We start from the raw sequence: 25747 nt of genomic DNA, 5'->3' as shown, positions 1-25747 counted from the left end.
ATATATACAGGGAAAGGTCTATACATATAAATATATCTAAACATTTCGCTGCAGAGTAAATCCAGACGTATAGCGAGGTGCTTCTCGACCTACATAAGAAAAATAACAACACTGTATGGAAATTAGAACTGGAGGTTCTCAGCATGGTAGTGGTGCCCACATATATATAAGATATAAGGTCTCGAAAAAGTTAGAGGTAATCCTAGAACTCTAACACTCAGATTTAAATTTTAAAGTTTATAAACTAAAAACCATAAATAGTGTAGGTTATCTAATGTTCTTAAATCTATCTCAATTCTACTTTCTAATTTAAGCCCTGACTTTCCACCTTCGTCAAATCCTCTGAAACTCTAGTGCACAGACAAGCAATACACACAAAGCAAATATAAGTAGGATATAGATACAACATATAACAAATATAGCAGGTAAGCATAATAGTCACATAGGCAAGCCCAATTAATGCACAATCAAACAACACAGACATATGCATATGATGTATGTCTATCCTACTGGCCGTGAGCCCACGTGTCGGTTAGACTGCCAGGACCCAACATATCCGGTAGCTAACCCGAACATTTGTCTCTAGGTTGGGCATCCCCAGGAGAAACTTTAATGAAGGAGAGTGCCTTTTCACTTTCTCCTAGAGGTATCACGAAGGAGTGTGCCTTTCCACATCAAAGGAGTGTGCCTTTCCACCTTACAACCAGAAATGAACGTGGGGAAAATAATACGAAGAAAAGTGCCTTTCTACCTTTCCTATAACCGCATCATGATAAGAGAGAGAATCCTCCATCTTCACCACAGGCGGGATCAAACCTCCGTCCCCATTAATACACCACAACCACGAGCAAAATGGGTTGGAACCTCCGTCCCTGCCTGGTGCAAGCGCCAATACAATTTTTGAGGTAACATGCAAGCGGAATTATACCCAGACCTTGCCATCTCAGCCAATCCGGCCATACTCAGTCATCACTAATCTCAACATTCACCTCTCAATTTAGTCATCAACTATACATCATCTTCAATTCTGCACTTCCTCAACCATACTTCACCGCTTCTCAAACTTTCTTCACTTCCAAGTTACCTCTCCTTTCTAGTTCAACCCCCTTTACTATCATTACAAGTCAATTCTAGGGTCTTAGAGAGTAAAAATAGAGGTTTAGAGGTTCAAAATTCTGTTTAAATCTCAAAACTCAAGTTGCTATAAAACAAGGTCCCGCATACGCGAATCATGTTCCACGTATGCGAAAGTGTGATTTTTACCATCTCACGTACGCGGCATACTCTCGCGTATGTAAGCACTTTTGGCCAAACCAAATGGCCGCATCGTGTGTACCCTCGTGTACGTGGGCCTCCCCAAAATGCCAAAAAGCTGTTAGATGTTGCAAAACACTCATAATCAATACCAAATGCTTATCAATCTTTAATCAATCATTCACCCATTTAAACTATTCAATTCTCAATTCCTTAACTCATTCAAGATTCTCAATTTAATATACTTCAAGTCAATACTCATCAATAATCAATACAACAACATTTCCACATAAACCAACTCATACTCATTTAACAATTCATACTAATACCTAACCAATTCTCATTTACTCCATGACCTATCAATACATAAATTCATGAATTTTAACCCCAAGAATTTGTAATGAAGATAATCTCATACTCAATCATTAAAGTATCATAATTAAATCACCAATAATCAAGGTTACTCAATCATTAAGTTTACTAACTCATAACATACATACATGCTTTAACCTATCTTATGGTCATCTAGCCTAAGTTTTCACAAGACATTATATATTACATACAAGAAACCAAAAACATACCTTGGCCAATTCTTCCCTAGGTTGGAACATCATAATTGACCATCGTTTCACAAAACCCAAGGCTCCAAACCTCTCTAAATAGAAAATTCAGCTACCAAGTCCAAGACTCAAGCTTCCAACTCCATAAGTTTGCCACCGATACATATAATTCAATCTAATACCATATAAACACCACTAAATCAATATAGGGTTATACACAATTTCACAAGGATTAAAGATTTTTCACCTAACCAATGGGAAATTGAGACAAGACCTAGCAAGTCCACGAAGCTAATTCGGTCCTAAACACCGAAATTACACAATTTCTCAACACTAAGCTCAATAAATTTTAAAATTAAGGGCTGAGATACTGGGAGTGAGAATGAGGCTTACCTACTAAATTGTTCAGTTAGAATGGAAGAGCTCGATGTGGTGAATGTGTGGCCACAGACGGTGTGGCAATCGGAGCTTCGGATTGGAGGATATGTGGATTTGAATGGAGGGTTAGGGTTTGTTTCTATTTCTCTCCTCTTCCTTGCATGTTTATGTGTTCTCCAAATGGGGAAGGAAGAAGATGAGCTGAAGCTCATATATATTAAGGAATTGGGTTGGGCCTTGGGTCCGGTTCGACTAGTTCGGTCCGTTCGGCCCAATTTTGGGTCAAATCCTTTAAAATTTATGTCAAAATTCATATTTTAATTATTTCTACTTCTTTAAACTATCAAATTTAAGTTCTAATTTCTTTAAATAATAATTAATTTATTTTTTAATTATTTACTAATTATTCTCTACATTCATTTTTGAAATCAAGCTCTGAATTCAGTTTTGAAGATAATGAATGTTTCAAGTTCAGATTGTCAATTGAACCAAAGCGAAATAGATTATTATTTTGAATCCAATAAAGTGGCTGATGTGTAGATCAATTCTAGTTAATATTTTCGTTAGTAGTTTATGATTCTGTAGGTGAATAATATTGTGAAAATTGCTTGTGAAAATTGCTATTCATTGTTGATTTTTGAATTGAATGTAATGTAGGAGTTTTGATGAATCTGTTGCATTTCTAGTTTCAGTGTATATCATAACTATTTTGGTGTATTGTAGAAACTTTTCAGTGTATTTACAAGTTCAGAATTTTCAATTAAACGAGGGTGAATTGTATTATTGTTTTAAATCGAATCAAGTAGTGAAGTGTGGTTTGAATCTAGACAATGTAAGTTGTTTGTAGTTTATGATTCTATAGTTGAATCGTTTTAGTTTTTGTTTGATGATGAGTTCTAAATCTGATTTTATTATTTTTGATGATGAGTTTCGGTGTAGGCTAGCTTTTAATACGGTGTATTGTGGACTATTTTCGGTGTATTTTGCAATTTTTATGTGATGTTGATGAGCAGTATGTTCCAAAGGTTAGGATGAATTTTAACACGCTTGAAGATGCTGCAAAATTCTACAAAATTTTTTTGAAAGTTGCCGATTTTTTTACAAGAATTCGGAGTACAAATAAGAAGGGAAATAAAATTAAGAACCAATTGATTGCATGTAGCAGAGAGAAAAAATAGAAATCGAACATATCTCCAATTGAGAAGACAAATCCCTCAGTTGGATTAAATTATTCTGCAATAATTTATATACACATGTTGAAGGACGTTGGTGTTTGGATCATTTTAAATGTTATGTTGCATCATTCACACTCCTACTGTGCAAATTAGGCAGAGATGCTTAAACAACACAAGGAACTAAGCATGTCCGTATGACACACAATAGAGAATAATGAAAAAGCCGAAATTAGACCAAGCAAAAATATACCAATCATTTATCGCAGTAGCCGGGGGTCATCGTGAGTTAAGTTTTATTGAAAAAGATGTGAGAAATTATATCATGAGAGGAGTGCGAAATGTTTCAGAACTAGAGGATGCAAAAGAATTTGGGAAATACTTATTAAGAATGAAAGAAAAGAATTAGAATTTCTTTTCCGAGCTTGAACTTGAGGTTGATCAGTTGATTAAGATTGCTTTTTGGGTAGACGCAAGATGCAAGGCTGCCTGTGAGTATTTTCGAGATATTATTTCATTTGATGCCACTTACAATACAAACAGGTAATATGTTGTTCTGGTTTATGTGTATTTGGTACCATTTATGGTGTAAATAGATATTATTTCGGTGTATTAATGATTTTGTTTCTATTTTGTCGTATTCAAGTATAATCTGGTTTTTTGTTCTTTTGTCGGGGTGAATCACCACAGTCAGCCAACACTTCTGGGATGTGCTTTGATGAAAAACGAGGATATTCAATCATTCAAATGGTTATTCGAATGTTGGCTTCATTTCATGGAAGGAAATGCTTCGAAATGCATTTTTACTGATCAATGCACATCAATGTAAAGGGCCATTGAGGCTTGTACGCCCACAACAATTCACCGGTGGTGTAGTTGGCATATCATGAAGAAGATTCCAAGTAAATTAAATGGCTACAAGTGACACGAAGAAATCGAACACGAGATGAGTCATGTTGTTTGGAACTCTCTTACAAAAGAATCATTTGATAGAAATTGGAATGATTTTCTGATGAAGTATGGTCTTGGGGACAATAAGTGGCTTTCAGGTAATGTTATTTTTTATTAGGATTAAGTGATATTGTTAATTTCAGTGTATGTTTTCCCTATATAGCAAATGTGTAAATTGCATGTTTTTTGGTGTATTTAGTTCTAATTTAGGTGTTTTTTCAGAGCTTTTCAAAGATCGTCATTTATGGATTCCAGTTTATCTCGATCACCACTGGGCCGGGATGAGAAGCACACAAAGGAGCGAGAGCATGCATGCTTTTTTTAACAAGTTTATTACGCAAAACAGCTCACTTATCTAATTCCTCAAATAGTATGATAATTGCCTAGGAAGTAGAGAGCAGAGAGAGGGAGAGAGAGAGAGAGAATCAGATGCTGCAGATTTTAATATCGTCATACCATGTGCAAGAAAATCCTCAATAGAAGCTCAGTTTCAACACTTGTATACTCACAAGAAGTTCAGGAAAGTCCAAGCACAATTCAGAGAAAAGGTGAATTGCATCACAAGATCAACGCACTTCGCTCTAGGCTATACGGTATATGAAGTTATAGAACAGGTTTTTAACTTAACATTCAACAAGTTTGCAGTTACATACGACAGGGTATCAGCTGAAGTTAAATGCTAGTGCTTATTATTCGAGTCAAGAGGGATATTGTGTTGTCACTCTCTGCGCGCATTAAGCTTTGCATCAGTAAATAAAATGTCACCGAGATATATTGGAAGGATAGAGCAAGAACATAAATGGGAGGCACACACATTTCAAGAGCAGGCACGATGAGCCTCTGTTGGAGCCAAGTAGCAAGAGATTTGACGATTTGGTATTTCGTCACAAAATATATGTGAATTTACATCAGAATCTGAGGAGCTGACTGCATTTTTGCATCGTGCTTACGATAATGCTATGGTTGAGATGCAAGAATACAAAGTCAAAAGTAAAGAAAAATGTTCGTTATCTCACGAAGATGCTTTCTTGGAAGATATTAACGACCTTCAAAGCCCTCCACGCATGAGAACAAGAGGACGTCCCCAAAAATAGACTAGGTTCAAAGATGGAAAAATAGATTACAAATGCTTTAAAGAAAAAGAAAACAAAAGCTCTAAGCGGGGTAAAAGTGATGTTCTTTAAATAGTAGGTAATTGAGTTTATTTTTGTTAATAGTGTTGCTAATATGTGATTTTATTTTTTGAAGTTGAACATTTTTTATGGTGGTTCAGTGGTGCAATCAAATTCCAGCCAATATCATAGACATGCTATGAATTATCAGTTCAAAAATTCAGTAGCATAGGATAATTTTTCCGGTGTAGCGTGAAAGGATTTGTTTGGAAATTAGTATTTTGAACTATTTGAAGGGATTTGTTTGTTTTAAATATACAATGCATAGACAATTCAATACTTAAGGAGGGTAACAATTCAAATTTTTGAATTTCTATATCTCCTGGTTAAATTTTACAAAAAAATATGTATGCACGCGTTTCTGGTGTATTTCGGTTATTTTTCGGTGTATTATAAAAAGAATTCGGTGTATTAGTCTATTTAATCTTGTTTTTCTGGATTTGTTTGAACATGTAATTAACAGCAATTGAATACAACACAGACAGCTTCATAGAAGTTTATTTTTGTAAAGAAAATTTATAAAAAGGTTGGATTAAATATTCACAAACTATACAATTTATAGAAAGTATGTGTTCAAACAGACAATTTAGTACACAATTTTTAACATTCTACGACATTTAAACTATTCACTGTCGATATCTTTTGAACGCAATTCACAATAAGGATTCAATAATGCTGCAAACGGCTTCGACAATCTGATGGCTTCACTTTCTTGAATGGCTCTATCTTTGAGTCGATTCATTTCATCAAATAGAATCAGCGAAGCATATTCAACTATGAAATAATCCACTTCCGCCTACAGTTTAAAGAAATTTCTTTTATTAAACTTCGTTAGTTTAGTAAAGTAATATAGAGTTATCTATTTTTAAAGATAGTTACCTGTGTCCAATTGTTCCGTTCATATTTGCCCTTTTTGATATTTTGTGGTTCAATTATCTCGAGCCATTTCATCACATAAATGGCACAATAATAGCTAAAAACAAAAATAAATTAGCAAAATAAAATAGGACAGTAAGAAAAAAGACAAAATTTCTCAAAAAAAAAAATATTTATACCTGGTATGTTGCCCGGCAATGTTAACACAGGTGCTTCAATTTCATCATCCTTTTTCGTCAGAGGTTGTCCTCTGACAAATACCCTCATCCTTGAAATCACGTTGCTCTAAAAACCAAAAAAAGAAGACTACATTTAATACCAAATTACCCTGAAATGAACCAATAGTACACCTTATTTCAAACAGAACTACACCAAATTTTTATATTGCTAACAACAAACAGAAACCAAGGAATTTATAGAGAAAATAGAAGCAACTTACAACAAGTTTATATGTTGCGTTCTTTCTTTTGATGGAAACTTTTTGTGAAATGGGTCAAGGACATGAAATCTCTTGTTTTTAACATCTGCTATCCATATCCACCAATGATCCGCATAGTAAACTGGGGCAAATATCTGAAGTTTGGCCAGAGAGAATATTTTTTTAGTTTAATTGGCACCTAATAAAAATATTATGTTAAGAAGCTTTATAAACGAAAACTTACAAATGGATGGGATGTCAACTTTTTCTTGTCTAGATATGGGATGAACATCTTATAGTTTTGAATATCGAAGAGCTTGTTAGTTTTTGGCTGTTTGAACTTGCCCTTATAATTTTCTAAAGCCATATTCTGCGGAATTTATATAGCACCGAAAGAAATAGGTATAACACACAATACATTATAAAAATACACCAAAATTTGAATTTACTACACTTTACCACAATATCAGGGGAGAGACAGTATATTTGTACTTCAAATATTTTAATTCTTTTTTTGTTCAGAAGAAGACACATTGCAAAGACAATCTAGGAAAATAAAAAATCCAAAGTTATTACATATATGGTAGAACAACTTATAATAAAATCAATAATGTTATTCTAAGATTACCAGACTCTCAATCTATGTATTGGCTTTTAAAGATGCAAAGTGCCCTTTTGTCATTTCCAGCAGAGGTTGATGGTTGAGGATGAATATTATGTCCCACTCATTATTGCTTGTATTGTCATAGGTCTTGAGAGTTGTGGCCCAGAGATAGCATTTTTCTTTAAGGTCACTTGTTATTTCACTCCACCTCACAAGAATTTGGAACTTGTCATCAAAGCTCATAGGCTACACCTTTCCGCATGGGAGAATTTTATCCTCAGAAAAATTTAACGCTGTCGCAACCTCAGTATTTACAACCTGCTCCACCAGATCTTCTAATTCTTCAATCAATATCAGGCTCCCTTGAGTTTTTCCCTTCTTAGCTGCCGGTTGACCCTCCTGAGTCAGTGTATGTAAGAACCGGCATAACCGTTTTAAATAAAATATTAATTTTTTAAGTACCCAGAGTAGATTCAAAATTTAAAATTTTTATTTGAAAATATAAAGGTGAAATTTGACTTCAATGAATTTTTCTGAGTTGAATAATGTATCTTTTTCGAAAAGTTTTTGTAAAAATGTGTACTGGCGCTTAAGCTGGCAGTACCAGCTCTAGTCTCTCCAGTACCGCGTATTTTGGAAAATAAGATTTTGAAAAATTGCTTTATTATTTCGAAAGGAAAAAATAATTTAGAATTGAAAATCAGACACTAATCTTAAAAGTTTTGGCCCAAAGTAGGCCAAACGGACCAAAATTGCTAACGGGTTAGACCGGGTGAAAACCGGGCCAAAGGCACAACATATATATGCTCATTTAATGATAATTTCAGCTCATTTCCACCCCCAAAATAAGAAAGGGGGCGCAGCATAGAGAAGAGAGGAGAAGAGGGTGATGTTTCTATTCATCATCACTTTCTGGGACCCATAACTTGAGCTACGGAACTCCGATTGACGAGTCGTTTGCTGCCATGCGAAGCTCACATTGAGCTCTTCATTTCTATCTAAAACAAATCTGGTAAGAACTCGAAGCTCATGCTCCAGTTTCCTGCCCTAACATTTCTGCATTTTTGGATTTGGTTTCTGAGTAGATTTTGTGATTTTGTTTGTTTAGGGATGATCTAACAATGAAGTATTGTCGAGCTTTGCCCTAATCACCATTAGATAAGGTAAGGAACCTCTATATCCTTGCAGTTTTATGTAGTGTGAGCTTTAGTTGATAATGCATGGTTATGTTGTATGTGTGAAGGTTGTTTATAGAGTTGGTGGTGGCTTTTGGTTTGGCTTTGGTGGTTTGGAACTTGGTGGAAGCTTGTTGGAATCAAGTTTGGTGTTTGAGCATATTGGAAATCGGCCAAGGTATGGTTTCGGTTTCCTTTATGTAATATGTAATGTTTCTGGACAATTAGGCAGTTGACCCTACGATAGGATTGAATGATATTGGCGTATGAATAATTATATGTGAATTGACGTTAATTGTTGGTTGTATTGGATTATTGTGGTTGAGGATGATTATTGGGAATTATTGTTGTTGATGAGGGTTTGATGATATTGATGATGAGTGGGAGGTTTATAAGGGGTATGAGGGTTATTGGTATTAATGATATATTATGATGTTGGTTGATGTTGATGAGTGTGTATGTTGATTGTGGTAATATGAATGTTGATAATGATTTCTAATATTGAGGTTAATTGATGAGGAGTATGAATATTGATTTTGATGACAATTGGTGAAGGATGTGAGTTTTAGGAGGATGATGTGAGGAATAAACATTTAGATGGATTTAGTTAATGTTAGATATTGTTTGGTGATGGTTATTGAAATTGATGAGGACTGGTAGTGGTTGTTGATGTTGTTGTTGATTTTCAGATACAGGACGTAATTCACCTCGGTGAAATTGTGGACATGGTGACAGAGCGGAGTATGGTTTCTTCCAGGTTTATTTCTGTTTTATTTTGTTGTAGTATTTTCTCTCACCCTTTCGGTTTTAGAATTTATGGCCTTAGAGGCTTACATGAGAGATAAGTTGTATAAGCTGTTTTAACTCAAAGACTCTGTATTTTTCTATTTGTAACTAGTCAGCCTAAACTCCGTGGGCTACGACTAGAGTTCTTTTGTTTATTACACTTATGTATATCTATCTTGACTATTATTATATTAAGTCTCATGTTGGACCCTATGCCTTTATACATTTAATTATCGTGTGTGGACGCCTCGCGCTTATAAATCCGCTATATGCGATTTTGAACTTTATTCCTTCATCGAGTTCCTAGTGTTATTATCTCTTTCTATATTTATTAATGTATTCCCCCCAAAATAAGAAAAGGGGCGCAGCATAGAGAAGAGAGGAGAAGAGGGTGATGTTACTATTCATCATCAACTTCCGAGACCCATAACTTGAGGTACGGAACTCCGATTGACGAGCCATTTGCTGCTACGTGAAACTCACGTCGAGCTCTTCATTTCTATCTAAGAAAATATGGTAAGAACTCAAAGCTCGCACTCCAGTTTCCTGCCCTAAAATTTCTGTATCTTTGGGTTTGGTTTTTCAGTAGATTTTGTGATTTTGTTTGTTTAGGGGTGATCTAACATTGAAGTATTGTCGGGCTTTGCCCCAATCACCATTGGATAAGGTAAGGAACCTCTATATCCTTGCAATTTGATGTAGTGTGAGCTTTAGTTGATAATGCATGGTTATGTTGTATGTATAAAGCTTGTTTTTAGAGTTGGTGGTGGCTTTTGGTTTGGCTTTGGTGGTTTGGAACTTGGTGGAAGCTTGTTGGAATCAAGTTTGGTATTTGAGCATATTGAGAATCGGCCAAGGTATGGTTTCGGTTTCCTTTATGTAATATGTAATGTTTCTGGACACTTAGGCTAGTTGACCCTAAGATAGGATTAAATGATATTGGCGTATGAATAATTATATGTGAATTGACGTTAATTGTTGGTTGTATTGGATTATTGTGCTTGATGATGATTGTTGGGAATTATTGTTGTTGATAAGGGTTTGATGATATTGATGATGAGTGGGAGGTTGATAATGGGTTTGAGGGTTATTGGTGTTAATGATATATTATCATGTTGGTTGATGTTGATGAGTGTGTATGTTGATTGTGGTAATATGAATGTTGATAATGATTGCTACTATTGAGGTTAATTGATGAGGAGTATGAATATTGATTTTGATGACAATTGGTGAAGGATGTGAGTTTTAGGAGGATAATGTGAGGAATAAACATTTAGATGGATTTAGTTAATGTTAGATATTGTTTGGTGATGGTTATTGAAATTGATGAGGACTAGTAGTAGTTGTTGATGTTGTTGTTGATTTTCAGATGCAGGTCGTAATTCACCTCGGTGAAATTGCGGACATGATGACAGAGCAGAGAATGATTTCTTCCTGGTTTGTTTCTGTTTTATTTTGTTGTAGTATTTTCTCTCACCCTTTCTGTTTTAGACTTTATGGCCTTAGAGGCTTACATGAGAGACCAGTTGTATAAGCTGTTTTAAGTCAAAGACTCTGTATTTTTCTGTTTGTAACTAGTTGACCTAAACTCCGCGGGCTACGACTAGAGTTCTTTTGTTTATTACACTTATGTATATCTATCTTGACTATTATTATATTAAGTCTCATGTTGGACCCTATGCCTTTATACATTTAGTTATCGTGTGTGGACGTCTCGCGCTTATAAATCTGCTATATGCGATTTTGAACTTTATTCCTTCATCGAGCTCCTAGTGTTATTATCTCTTTCTATATTTATTAATGTATAAGCTTTAGAACTGTCGTGGCACTTTGTTATTCTTTGCCTTACGGCTAGAGGTAAGGCTTAGGGTAATAGGGTTTTACATTTAGTGGTATCAGAGCAGTTCATCCACGTGAGCCTGAGGGATGGACCGATTGTGCTTCGTTGCACACTCTGGGTCATTTTTCTTTCATGCTATTTAGGATATCTGTTTGATATGCATAGCATGCTTGTTTGTGAATGCCTTTGGGGATAATTGAAGCACTGAGCTTGAGATATTGAGACTGATCACCTTGATATCGATTGTTTGGTGTGGAAAGGAAACCTGAATGGCAACTCGCCGACGAGGTCAATCACGTTAATAGAGAGGTAGTGAGGATGACTAACCTAGCCTATGCGTTACGAGCTCAACATGTTCTGGAAAACAACTTCGTGGAGTTGCGACATATCTGTTAACGGGTGAGGCTCAATACTGGTGGCAACAGAAGTGCTGCCTGTTTCTTTTGTGGTTTTTACTTAAGATTTTCTATTTCTAAATGGTGTGACTTGGATTATTGTTAAAAAGGTTTTAAAGCTTAAAATGATTTTGAAATTTAGTTTGAAACTTTTGGTATAAATGTTTTGCTTTTGAAACTAAGTCGAAACTCTTGGTCTGAATAATATGGTTTACAGAAAAAGTGAGTTCTAAGATTTTCTTGATTTGTGATTTTGGTTTATAATTTATCTTATCAAAAAGGATTCAACTTGAAATTATGATTTAAGGATTTTAAATTAATTTAATAAAATTATGGTTCAAAGTATTGTTTTAAGAATAAACAATTTTTGAGTCTTTTGAAAAAGGTTTGATATTGAACTTGTTTTGAAGGTTTTAGAAAATGTTATAAAATCGATATTTGGTTTAAAGGAAAATTTGGATTCTTGGTGACAAATAATCAGAGTGACGGAGCGGAAGGCGAGAGGGAACATCGACACTGTAGAACGCTTCGAGGAGGATGTATCGCGTAATTCGAATTTTCGAGGGCGAAATTTTATTAAGAGGGAAGAATGTAAGAACCGGTATAACCGTTTTAAATAAAATAGTAATTTTTGAGTGCCCAGAGTAGATTCAAAATTTAAAATTTTTATTTGAAAATATAAAGGTGAAATTTAATTTCAATGAATTTTTTTGAGTTGGAAAAATGTATCTTTTTCGAAAAGTTTTTTGTAAAAATGTGTATTAGCGCTTAAGCTGGCAGTACCGGCTCTAGCCTCTCCAGTACCGCGTATTTTGGAAAATAAGATTTTAAAAAATTGATTTATTGTTTTGAAAGGACAAAAATAATTTTGAATTAAAAACCGGACACTAATCTTAAAGGTTTTGGCCCAAAGTGGGTCAAACGGACAAAAAACGCTAACGGGTTGGACCGGGCACAAGGCCCAACATATATATGCTCATTTAATGAGAATTTCAGCTCATTTCCACCCCAAAATAAGAAAGGGGGAGCAGCATAGAGAAGAGAGGAGAAGTTGGTGATGTTACTATTTATTATCACCTTCCGGGATCCATAACTTGAGCTACGGAACTCCGATTGACGAACCGTTTGCTGCCACGCAAAGCTCACATCGAGCTCTTCATTTCTATCTAAGGAAATCTGGTATGAACTTGAAGCTCATACTCTAGTTTCCTCCCCGAACTTTTTTGCATTTTTGGGTTTGGTTTTTGATTAGATTCTGTGATTTTGTTTATTTAAGGGTGATCTAACATTTAAGTATTGTCGGGCTTTGCCTCAATCACCGTTGGATAAGGTAAGAAACCTCTATATCCTTGCAGTTTGATGTAGTGTGAGCTTTAGCTGATAATGCATGGTTATGTTGTATGTATAAAGCTTGTTTTTGGAGTTGGTGGTGGCTTTTGGTTTGGCTTTGGTGGTTTGGAGCTTGGTGGAAGCTTGTTGGAATCAAGTTTAGTGTTTGAGCATATTGGAAATCGACCAAGGTATGGATTCAGTTTTCTTTATGTAATACGTAATGTTTTTGAACACTTAGGCTAGTTGACCCTAAGATAGGATTGAATGATATTGGCGTAGGAATAATTATATATGAATTGACATTAATTGTTGGTTGTATTGGATTATTGTGGTTGATGATGATTGTTGGGAATTATTGTTGTTGATGAGGGTTTGATGATATTGACGATGAGTGGGAGGTTGATAAGGGGTAAGAGGGTTATTGGTGTTAATGATATATTATCATGTTGGTTGATATTGATGAGTGCGTATGTTGATTGTGGTAATATGAATGTTGATAATGATTGCTAATGTTGAGGTTAATTGATGAGGAGTATGAATATTGATTTAGGTGACAATTGGTGAAGGATGTAAGTTTTAGGAGGATGATGTGAGGAATAAATATTTAGATGGATTTAGTTAATGTTAGATATTGTTTGGTGATGGTTATTAAAATTGATGAGGACTGGTAGTAGTTGTTGATGTTGTTGTTGATTTTCAGATGCAGGTCGTAATTCACCTCGATGAAATTGCGGACATGGTGAAAGAGCGGAGTACGGTTTCTTCCTGGTTTATTTCTGTTTTATTTTGTTGTAGTATTTTCTCTCACCCTTTCTGTTTTAGACTTTATGGCATTAGAGGCTTACATGAGAGATAAGTTGTATAAGCTGTTTTAACTCAAAGACTCTGTATTTTTCTATTTGTAACTAGTCGACCTAAACTCTGCGGGCTACGACTAGAGTTCTTTTGTTTATTACACTTATGTATATCTATCTTGACTATTATTATATTAAGTCTCATGTTGTACCCTGTGCCTTTATGCTTTTAGTTATCGTGTGTGGACGCCTCGCGCTTGTAAATCCACTTTATGCGATTTTGAACTTTATTCCTTCATCGGGCTCCTAGTGTTATTTTCTCCTTCTATATTTATTAATGTATAAGCTTTAGAACTGTCGTGGCACTTTGTTATTCTTTGCCTTACGGATAGAGGTAAGGCTTAAGGTAATAGGGTGTTACATTTAGTGGTATCAGAGTGGTTCGTCCTTGTGAGCCTGAGGGATGGACCGATTGTGCTTCGTTGCACACTCTAGGTCATTTTTCTTTCATGCTATTTAGGATATCTGTTTGATATGAATAGCATGCTTGTTTGTGAGTGCCTTTGGGGACAATTGAAGCACTAAGCTTGAGATATTGAGACTGATAACCATGATATCAATTGTTTGGTGTGGAAAGAAAACCTGAATGGCAACTCGCGGACGAGGTCAATCCCGTTAACGGAGAGGTAGTGAGAATGACTAACCTAGCCTATGTGTTACGAGCTCAACATGTTCTGGAAAACCAGTTCGTGGGGTTGCCACATATCAGTTGACGGGTGAGGCTCAACACTGGTGGCAATAGAAGTGCCGACTGTTTCTTTTGTGGTTTTTACTTAAGATTTTCAATTTCTAAACAGTGTGGCTTGGATTCTTGTTAAAAAGGTTTTAAAGCTTAAAATGATTTTGAAATTTAGTTTGAAACTTTTGGTTTAAATATTTTGCTTTTGAAACTAAGTCAAAACTCTTGGTTTGAATAATATGGTTTACAGAAAAAGTGAGTTCTAAGATATTCTTGATTTGTAATTTTGGTTTATAATTTATCTTATCAAAAAGGGATTCAATTTTAAAATTATGATTTAAGAATTTTAAATTAATTTAAGAAAATTATGGTTCAAAGTAATTGATTTAAGAATAAAGGATTTTTGAGTCTTTTGAACTTTTTTTGAAGGTTTTGGAAAATGTTATAAAATCGATATTTGATTTAAAGGAAAATTTGGATTCTTAGTGACAAATAATCAGAGTGACGCAGCGGAAGGCGAGAGGGATCATCGACACTGTAGAACGCTTCGAGGAGGACATATCGCGTAATTCGAATTTTCGAGGGCAAAAATTTTATTAGGAGGGAAGAATGTAAGAACCGACATAACCATTTTAAATAAAATATTAATTTTTAAGTGCCCAGAGTAGATTCAAAATTTAAAATTTTTATTTGAAAATATAAAGGTAAAATTTGATTTCACTGAATTTTTCTGAGTTGGAAAATGTATCTTTTTTGAAAAGTTTTTGTAAAAATGTGTATTGGCGCTTAAGCTGGCAGTACCGGCTCTAGTCTCTCCAGTACCGCATATTTCAGAAAATAAGATTTTGAAAAATTGATTTATTGTTTTGAAAGGACAAAAATAATTTTGAATTGAAAACCAGACACTAATTTTAAAGATTTTGGCCCAAAGTGGGCCAAACGGACCAAAAACGCTAATGGGTTGGACCGGGCCGAAACTAAGAACAAGGCCCAACATATATATGCTTATTTAATGAGAATTTCAGCTCATTTCCACTCCAGAATAAGAAAGCGGGAGCAGCATAGAGCAGAGAGGAGAAGAGGGTGATGTTACTATTCATCATCTCCTTCCGGGACCCATAACTTAAGCTACGGAACTCCGATTGGTGAGCCGTTTGCTGCCATGCGAAGCTCACATCGAGCTCTTCATTTTTATCTAATAAAATCTGGTAAGAACTCAAAGCTCACACTCTAGTTTCCTCCTCGAACATTTCTGCATTTTTCGGTTTAGTTTTTGAGTAGATTTTGTGATTTTGTTTGTTTAGGGGTGATCTAACATTGAAGTATTGTCGGGCTTTGCCCCAATCACCGTTGGATAAGGTAAGGAACCTCTATATCCTTGTAGTTTGATGTAGTGTGTGCTTTAGTTGATAATGCATGGTTATGTTGTATGTATGAAGCTTGTTTTTGGAGTTAGTGGTGGCTTTTGGTTTGGCTTTGGTAGTTTGGAGCTTGGTGGAAGCTTGTTGGAATCAAGTTTGATGTTTGAGCATATTGGAAATCGGCCAAGGTATGGTTTCGGTTTCCTTTATGTAATACGTAATGTTTCTGGACACTTTCTAAGATAGGATTGAATGATATTGGCGTATGAATAATTATATGTGAATTGACGTTAATTGTTGGTTGTATTGGATTATTGTGGTTGATGAGGATTGTTGGGAATTATTGTTGTTGATAAGGGTTTGATGATATTGATGATGAGTGGGAAGTTGATAAGGGGTTTGAGGGTTATTGGTGTTAATGATATATTATCATGTTGGTTGATGTTGATGAGTGTGTATGTTGATTGTGGTAATATGAATGTTGATAATAATTGCTGCTATTGAGGTTAATTGATGAGGAGTATGAATATTGGTTTTGATGACAATTGGTGAAGGTGAGTTTTAGGAGGATAATGTGAGGAATAAACATTTAGATGGATTTAGTTAATGTTAGATATTGTTTGGTGATGGTTATTGAAATTGATGAGGACTGGTAGTGGTTGTTGATGTTGTTGTTGATTTTCGGATGCAGGTCCTAATTCACCTCGATGAAATTGTGGACATGGTGACAGAGCGGAGTATGGTTTCTTCCTGGTTTGTTTCTATTTTATTTTGTTGTAGTATTTTCTCTCACCCTTTCTGTTTTAGACTTTATTTGGTTAGAGGCTTACATGAGAGATAAGTTGTATAAGCTGTTTTAACTCAAAGACTCTGTACTTTTCTGTTTGTAACTAGTCGACCTAAACTCTGTGGGCTACGACTAGAGTTCTTTTGTTTAATACACTTATGTATATCTATCCTGACTATTATTATATTAAGTCTCATGTTGGACCCTATGCCTTTATGCATTTAGTTATCATGTGTGGACGCCTCGCGCTTGTAAATCCGCTATATGCGATTTTGAACTTTATTCCTTCATCGGGCTCCTAGTGTTATTATCTCTTTCTATATTTATTAATGTATAAGCTTTAGAACTGTCGTGGCACTATGTTATTCTTCGCCTTACGGCTAGAGGTAAGGCTTAGGGTAATAGGGTGTTACATTTAGTGGTATCAGAGCAGTTCATCCACGTGAGCCTGAGGGATGGACCGATTGTGCTTCGTTGCACACTTTGGGTCATTTTTCTTTCATGCTATTTAGGATATCTATTTGATATTCATAGCATGCTTGTTTGTGAGTGCCTTTGGGGATAATTGAAGCATTGAGCTTGAGATATTGAGACTGATCACCTTGATATCGATTGTTTGGTGTGGAAAGGAAACCTGAATGGCAACTCGCCAACGAGGTCAATCACGTTAATAGAGAGGTAGTGAGGATGACTAACCTAGCCTATGCGTTACGAGCTCAACATTTTCCGAAAAACCAGTTCGTGGAGTTGCGACATATCAGTTGACGGGTGAGGCTCAACACTGGTGGCAACGGAAGTGCCGACTGTTTCTTTTGTAGTTTTTACTTAAAATTTTCAATTTCTAAATAGTATGGCTTGGATTCTTGTTAATAAGGTTTTAAAAATTAAAATGATTTTGAAATTTAGTTTGAAACTTTTGGTTTAAATGTTTTGCTTTTGAAACTAAGTCGAAACTCTTGGTCTGAATAATATGGTTTACAAAAAAAGTGAGTTCTAAGATTTTCTTGATTTGTGATTTTTGTTTATAATTTATCTTATCAAAAAGGGATTCAACTTGAAAATATGATTTAAGGATTTGAAATTAATTTAAGAAAATTATGGTTCAAAGTAATTGATTTAAGAATAAACGATTTTTGAGTCTTTTGAAAAAGGTATGATATTGAACTTGTTTTGAAGGTTTTGGAAAATATTACAAAATCAATATTTGGTTTAAAGGAAAATTTGGATTCTTAGTGACAAATATTCAGAGTGACGCAGCGGAAGGCGAGAGGGAACATCGACACTGTAGAACGCTTTGTGGAGGATATATCGCGTAATTCGAATTTTCGAGGGCGAAAAAATGTAATAACCGGCATAACCGTTTTAAATAAAATATTAAATTTTAAGTTTCCGGAGTAGATTCAAAATTTAAAAGTTTTAATTTGAAAATATAAAGGTGAAATTTGATTTCAATGAATTTTTCTAAGATGGAAAATGTATCTTTTTCGAAAAGTTTTTGTAAAAATGCGTACTGGCACTTAAGCTGGCAGTACTGGCTCTAGTCTCTCCAGTACCGCTTATTTTGGAAAATAAGTTTTGAAAAATTGATTTATTATTTTGAAAGGATAAAAATAATTTAGAATTAAAAACCGGACACTAATCTTAAAGGTATTGGCCCAAAGTGGGCCAAACGGACCAAAAACGCTAACGGGTTGGACCGAGCTCAAGGCCCAACATATATATGCTCACAACGGGAACTTATTTGTGGAAATTCTAGATCGCGCGAGAGTTTCGCTCTTCAAAATGGCGCCGTTGCCGGGGAATTGCAAACGTGTGCCTTATTATTGGTTATTGTAAATATTTGCTTTTTGCTTGTTTATTTGTTTTTATTTTTGTTTTTATTTTTGCTTTTTTTTAAATTAAGAGGTTATTGGTTTTTATTTAGTTATTAAAAATTTTTCAAAAATTTGTTCTTCGTGTTCATCTTGATCTTCAAGTTGTTCTTAGTTGTTTTCTTCATTTTGATCTAAAAATTTTAAGTTTGGTGTCATTTTATTGTTTTTCTCTTTCCTCACTAAATTCAAAAATTCAAAATTTAAAACTCCAAATTTTAAATTTCAAATTTCAATTTCCCAAAATTCAAAAAAAAAAAATTTTAATTCAAATTTCAAAATTTCAAATTTTAATTTTCAAAATTCAAATTTAAAATTTTAAAATTCAAACCTTTTCAAAATTTAAATCTTTTTCAAAACTTTATCTTATATTGTTGACTTTTTCAAAATTCAAATTTCAAAATTTAATTTTCAAATTCAAAATTTAAATAACCTTTTAATTTAAATTTGTTTTTGTTTTCGTTTTTAATTTTTAATTACTATTATGAGTTCTCATGTTCCCTGCTTTCATGAGCTATCTTCTTACAAGTTTACTTGTTTTTACTGTATAGTTTGAATTAGTGGAATTTGATTTATGTTTGTCTTGGAGAACTTATTTATTTTTAACCAAGTAGGTAGAAGCATTTCACATTTAGTTGCATTCATAGGTTGCATTTCATACATTCTACCATTCCCCTTCACTCTTATATTTTCTCTTGAGCTTAGCATGAGGACATGCTAATGTTTAAGTGTGGGGAGGTTGATAAACCACTATTTTATGGTTTATCTTGTGCTAATTTGAGTGGTTTTTATCAACTCTTTACTCACTTATTCATATAAATTGCATGGTTTTATATTTCCTTCCTAATTTTGTTCTATAATTGAAAACTTGCTTTCCAAGCCTTTAAATTACTAAAAATTAATTTCCTCTTATCACCATTCGATGCCTTGATATGTGTGTTAAGTATTTTCAGAGATTACAGGGCAGGAATGGCTTAGAGGATGGAAAGGAAGCATGCAAAAGTGGAAGGAATACAAGAAGTTGAAGAAACTGCAAAGCTGTCAGCCTGACCTCTTCGCACTAAAACAGTCATAACTTGAGCTATAGAGGTCCAAACGACGCGTTTCCAGTTGCGTTGGAAAGCTAACGTCCGGGGCTTCGATTTGATATATAATATGCCATAGTTGCCTTGATGCTAGGTGACACAAACGCGTGCTCCACACGGACGCGTCACAGTGACAAAAATCAGCGAAGAGGTTTAAATATACCTGTGCCCATTGTCCAAACTTCAAAACCCCCAATTTACAAGACTCATAACCAATAATAAGAATATACTTTCCTGTAATTCCTTGAGAAGACGACCCGAGGTTTAAATACTCAGTTATCAATTTTAAAGGGGTTTGTTACTTGTGACAACCAAAACGTTTGTAAGAAAGGACTTTTGTTGGTTTAGAAGCTATACCTGCAACGAGGATTTATCTGCGAATTTCTAGACCACGCAAAAGTTCTCTCTTCAGTCCACTTTAGTGATGGCGACTAGTTCTTCCTCTTGAAGATCTTATGGAGTGCTTGAACTCCTCTATGTCTCTTTCTTGCCTTTGTTGTTCCTCCCTCATGGCTCTTTGGTCTTCTCTAATTTCATGGAGGAGGATGGAATGCTCTTGGTGCTCCATCCTTAGTTGTCCCATGTTAGAACTCAGTTCTCCTAGGGAGGTGTTAATTTGCTCCCAATAATTTTGTGGAGGAAAGTGCATCCCTTGAGGCATTTCAGGGATTTCATGATGAGGGGCTTTCTCATGCTCTTGTTGAGGTCCATGAGTGGGCTCTCTTGTTTGCTCCATCCTTTTCTTAGTGATGGGCTTGTCCTCTTCAATGAGGATGTCTTCCTCTATGACAATTTCAGCTGAATTGCATAGGGTACAGATGAGATGAGGGAAGGCTAACCTTGCCAAAGTAGAGGGCTTATCTGACACCTTGTAGAGTTCTAGAGATATGATCTCATGAACTTCTACTTCCTCTCCAATCATGATACTATGGATCATGATAACTTGGTCTATTATAACTTCAGACCGGTTGCTAGTAGGAATGATAGAGCGTTGGATGAACTCCAACCATCCCTTAGCCACGAGCTTGAGGTCAAGCCTTCTTAGTTGAACTGGCTTGCCTCTTGAGTCTCTCTTCCATTGAGCTCCTTCCACACAAATGTTCATAAGGATTTGGTCCAACCTTTGATCAAAGTTGACCCTTCTAGTGAAAGGGTGAGGATCTCCTTGCATCATTGGCAAGTTAAATGCTAACTTCACATTTTCTAGACTGAAATCCAAGTAATTCTCCCGAACCATTGTGAGCCAATTCTTTGGGTTCGGGTTCATACTTTGATCATGGTTCTTAGTGATCCATGCATTGGCATAGAACTCTTGAACCATTAAGATTCTGCTTGTTGGATTAGGTTGGTGAGAGCTTTCCAACCTCTTCTTTAAATCTCATGTCGGATCTCCGGATATTCACTCTTTTTGAGCTTGAAGGGGACCTCGGGGATCACCTTCTTCTTGGCCACAACTTCATAGAAGTGGTCTTGATGGACCTTTGAGATGAATCTCTCCATCTCCCATGACTCGGAGGTGGAAGCAATTGCCTTTCCTTTCCTCTTTCTAGAGGTTTCTCCGGCCTTAGGGGCCATTAATGGTTATGGAAAGACAAAAAGCTTTAGCTTTTCCCACACCAAACTTAGAATGGTTGCTCGTCCTCGAGCAAAAGAAGAAAGAAATGAGTAGAAGAAGAAGAAATAGAGGAGATGGAGGGAGATGAGTGGTTCGGCCAAGGGGGGGAAGAAGTGTTTGTGATGTGTGAAAATGAAGGTAGTGAGGAGGGGTATTTATAGGGTTAGGGAGAGAGGGAATTCGGTCATGAAGGGGTGGGTTTGGAAGGGAAATTGTTTGAATTTGAATGGTGAGGCAGGTGGGGTCTTATGATGGATGGATGGGAGTGGTGAAGAGATTATGAGGAAGAGGGTAAGATTTGATAGGTGAAGGGTATTTGGGGAAGAGTTATTGATGGGATTGGTCAAGGGTATTCGGGGAAGAGTGTTATGGAAAAGGTGTAAAGAGGAGAGAAGAAGAGGTGGGGTAGATGGGATCCTATAGGGTCCACAGATCCTGAGGTGTCAGGGAATTCTGCACCCTGCACCATTCTAGCGTTCAAATGCCCCTTGTGTGCCAATTCTGGCGCTTAACGCCAGCTCTGCTACCTTTCTTGGCGTTAAACGCCAGCTCTGCTACCTTTCCTGGCGTTAAATGTCAGTCTACTGCCCATTTCTAGCGTTTAACGCCAACCAGACACCAGACACCCCTTTCTGGCGTTAAACGCCCAGAGTGCTGTCCATTCTGGCGTTTAACGCCCAGAATGCTGCCAGGCTGGGTGTTAAACGCCCATTCTGCTATCCTTACTGGCGTTTAAACGCCAGTAAGCCTGTCCTCCAGGGTGTGCTATTTTTTATACTATTTTTCATTCTATTTTTAATTTTTTCATTTGTTTTTGTGACTTCACATGATCATCAACCTAAAGAAAACATAAAATAACAATGGAAAATAAATAAATATGATTAAATAACATTGGGTTGTGATGACAAGTTATCTTAGCCTAGTTTCACTAGCCTTTTTCTTTTGTTTTCAATTGAATTATGCACTTTCTTGAGCCATAAGCAAGCCAATTGGGAAGATTTTCATGTTTCCTTTGATTTAATCAACCATGTATGAATTCATGCTATTTCATGAGGTTTTATGCTATAATTGTCACATATTATAAAAGAATGAATATCTCATGATTTTGAGCATAACTTTGATGTGTTTGGTTGATTAATGATAGGTAAAGAAAGCTTGGAGAAAGGTTGAAGGAAGAAGGAATGGTTAGGAGGAAGAGAGGACAAAAAGTTTGAGCAAAAGTTTGCCTCAAACTTTAGCTCAAACTTTTGGAATAAGTGAAAATGAACCAGGGAGAAAAAAGCTGGACCAAAAGTTTGCCTCAAACTTTTGTGCAAACTTTTGGGCAAAAAGCTGGAGCAAAAGTTTACCTCAAACTTTTGTGCAAACTTTTGGGCAAAAAGCTGGAGCAAAAGTTAGCCTCAAACTTTTTGGCATCACAAATCAACACCCTGGAGAGCAAAAGTTTGCGCCAACGTTAGCCCCTAACTTTTTGGCAAACGTTGGCGCATGATGATGCCAAGGCATCATAGGTTAGTTTCACTAGCATTTTTCTGTTAGTTTTAGTTGTTTTATGCATTTTCTTGAGCTTAAAGTAACCAAAAATGGTTAAATGAAGAACAAAGCAATGAACCATCCAAACAATATGATTTTGATGCAAATTCCATGAGTTTTAGTTATATTACTTAAATGGTATGAATGGAAGAATTCTCATGAAATTTTGCAAGACTTTGATGCAATTGTTTGGATGATTTCAGGGAAGAAGAGGCTAAGCAAGGAAGCAACAAAATCAATAAAGGAAGCTTGAATATCACATGTGGAGTTTAAGTTCCAGTTTAAGCCTAAACTAGAGCTTAAACGCCAAAATCATGAAGGATAAGAAATGCTGGAATTGAAGTTTAACCTCCAGTTTGACCTTAAACTGGAGGTTAAACGCCAGAATGATAATGCCACTAACAAATCTCTTAACCAAATCTTGATTCGCTTGACTAAATCAACCACTAAACTAAAATTGCTCAATCCTTCAATCCCTGTGGGATCGACCTCACTTCCGTGAGTTATTATTACTTGATGCGACCCGGTGCACTTGCTGGTTAGATTTGTGTGTTTGGAATTCGTTTTCCAAAAATACTCATCAAGTTTTTGGCACCGTTGCCGGAGATTGATTAGATTGACAATGATTAAGTGAGGTGGTGATCTAGATCAAGCACTTTTTATTTATTTTTCTCTAATTTTGACTAACCCACTAACTGTTTGAATTTTTTCTTAAGCTAACTAAAACTTCATTCTAGCAGTAGATTGAAGTGTCACTGGTTTGTGTGTTTCTTATGTTCTGCGTGTATGTCAGGTACAAGAAGAACCACACCCACTTTTCATGAACAAGACGAAAGAACTCTCAGGAGGTTAAGAAGAGCTGAAAGAGGGAAAAATATTGTTGGAGAAGAGGAATCAGAAGAAGAATTCCAAGATATGGAGGAACATTCAACCAATCCACCTGGTGGAGCAGACAATAACAACAACAACCCACCCCAGAGGAGAGTTTTGGCCTCCTATACCTTTGCAAATGCTAGGCATTGCGGAAGCAGCATTCTCACCCCTAATGTCAATGCAAAAAACTTTGAATTGAAGCCACAACTCATTACATTGGTCCAAAACAACTGCTCGTTTGGGGGAGGACCATTGGAGGATCCAAATCAACATCTATCTACCTTCTTAAGGATTTGTGACGCTGTCAAGTCCAATGGCGTGAATCTTGAGGAACCCCTACAGAAAACCTCAAAATAACTACCCCAACTCCAACCAGTACCAATCCAATAACCAACCCACCAACCACAATGCCTACCATCCACCACCCACATCTCATAACCCACCTCAAGTATCACCTGAATCTCAAAGACTCACTAACTTGGAGACCTTGATGGATAAAATGTTGAAACACCAGGAAATGACAACCAAGAACCATGAAGCCTCCATAAAGAGCCTAGAGAGGCAGATGGGGCAAATCTCCAAGCAGATCTCTAGTGAGAGACCTTCAAGCTCTCTGCCGAGTGACACAATTCCAAATCCTAAGGAAGAATGCAAGGCAATACAATTAAGGAGTGGGAGAACATTGATGAGCAATAATGACACTACAAAGAAGCAAGCAGAGAGCAGCAAAAGGCCAATAGAAGATGAGGAGCAAACAAAGTCAGATGAAACCAAGGATCAAGTTGTGATGCCAAACAAGAGCATTGAGAAACTCAAAGAGAAGGACAACCAACCACACGGTTCAAAAGAAGTAACTCAGGGACTGCAGCAAATAGGAAAGAGCATTACACCTCCACTGCCATATCCCCAGAGGTTCAACAAAGAAACTAAAGACCAACATTTTCACAAGTTCCTTGAGACTTTCAAAAAGCTGGAAATCAATATTCCCTTGGCCGAAGCACTTGAGCAAATGCCTCTGTATGCCAAGTTTTTGAAGGAGCTTATCAATAAGAAAAGAAGTTGGGATGAGAAAGAAACTATACTGCTTACTGAGGAATGCAGAGCCTTGATTCAAAAAGGACTTCCTCCTAAGCTTGACCTAGGAGGAAGTCCTTTTTGAATCAAGGCTCTGCATTCCTCAGTAAGCAGTATAGTTTCTTTCTCATCCCAACTTCTTTTCTTGTTGATAAGCTCCTTCAAAAACTTGGCATACAGAGGCATTTGCTCAAGTGCTTCAGCCAAGGGAATATTGATTTCCAGCTTTTTGAAAGTCTAGAGGAACTTATGAAAATGTTGGTCCTTAGTTTCTTTGTTGAACCTCTAGGGATATGGCAGTGGAGGTGTAATGCTCTTTCCTATTTGCTGCAGTCCCTGAGTTACTTCTTTTGAACCATGTGGTTGGTTGTCCTTCTCTTTGAGTTTCTCAATGCTCTTGTTTGGCATCACAACTTGATCCTTGGTTTCATCTGCCTTTGTTTGCTCCTCATCTTCTATTGGCCTTTTACTGCTCTCTGCTTGCTTCTTTGTAGTGTCATTATTGCTCATCAATGTTCTCCCACTCCTTAATTGTATTGCCTTGCATTCTTCCTTAGGATTTGGAATTGTGTCACTCGACAGAGAGCTTGAAGGTCTCTCACTAGAGATCTGCTTGGAGATTTGCCCCATCTGCCTCTCTAGGCTCTTTATGGAGGCTTCATGGTTCTTGGTTGTCATTTCCTGGTGTTTCAACATTTTATCCATCAAGGTCTCCAAGTTAGTGAGTCTTTGAGATTCAGGTGACACTTGAGGTGGGTTATGAGATGTGGGTGGTGGATGGTAGGCATTTTGGTTGGTGGGTTGGTTATTGGATTGGTACTGGTTGGGGTTGGGGTAGTTGCTTTGAGGTTTTCTGTAGGGATTCTGGTTAGTTTGCTGCTGGTTATGGCTTTGGTTGCTTCTTGGGTTGTTTTGGTTCGAGTTCCTCTGACATGATTGTTGGTTTTGGGTGTGATTATCTCCCCATCTGAGGTTTGGGTGGTTCTTCCAGGATGGATTGTATGTATCACCATACACTTCATTTGGTCCTTGGTTGTGCATATACTGAACTTGCTCTTGTTGTTGTTCTTCTTGAGTTTCTTCATTTTGCCCCCATGTGGAT

This window comes from Arachis ipaensis, chromosome B06 (genome assembly GCF_000816755.2).
Source record: "Arachis ipaensis cultivar K30076 chromosome B06, Araip1.1, whole genome shotgun sequence".
NCBI lineage: Eukaryota > Viridiplantae > Streptophyta > Magnoliopsida > Fabales > Fabaceae > Arachis > Arachis ipaensis.
The sequence above is the reverse complement of the archived record's forward strand: the minus strand, read 5'-3'. Positions refer to the sequence as shown.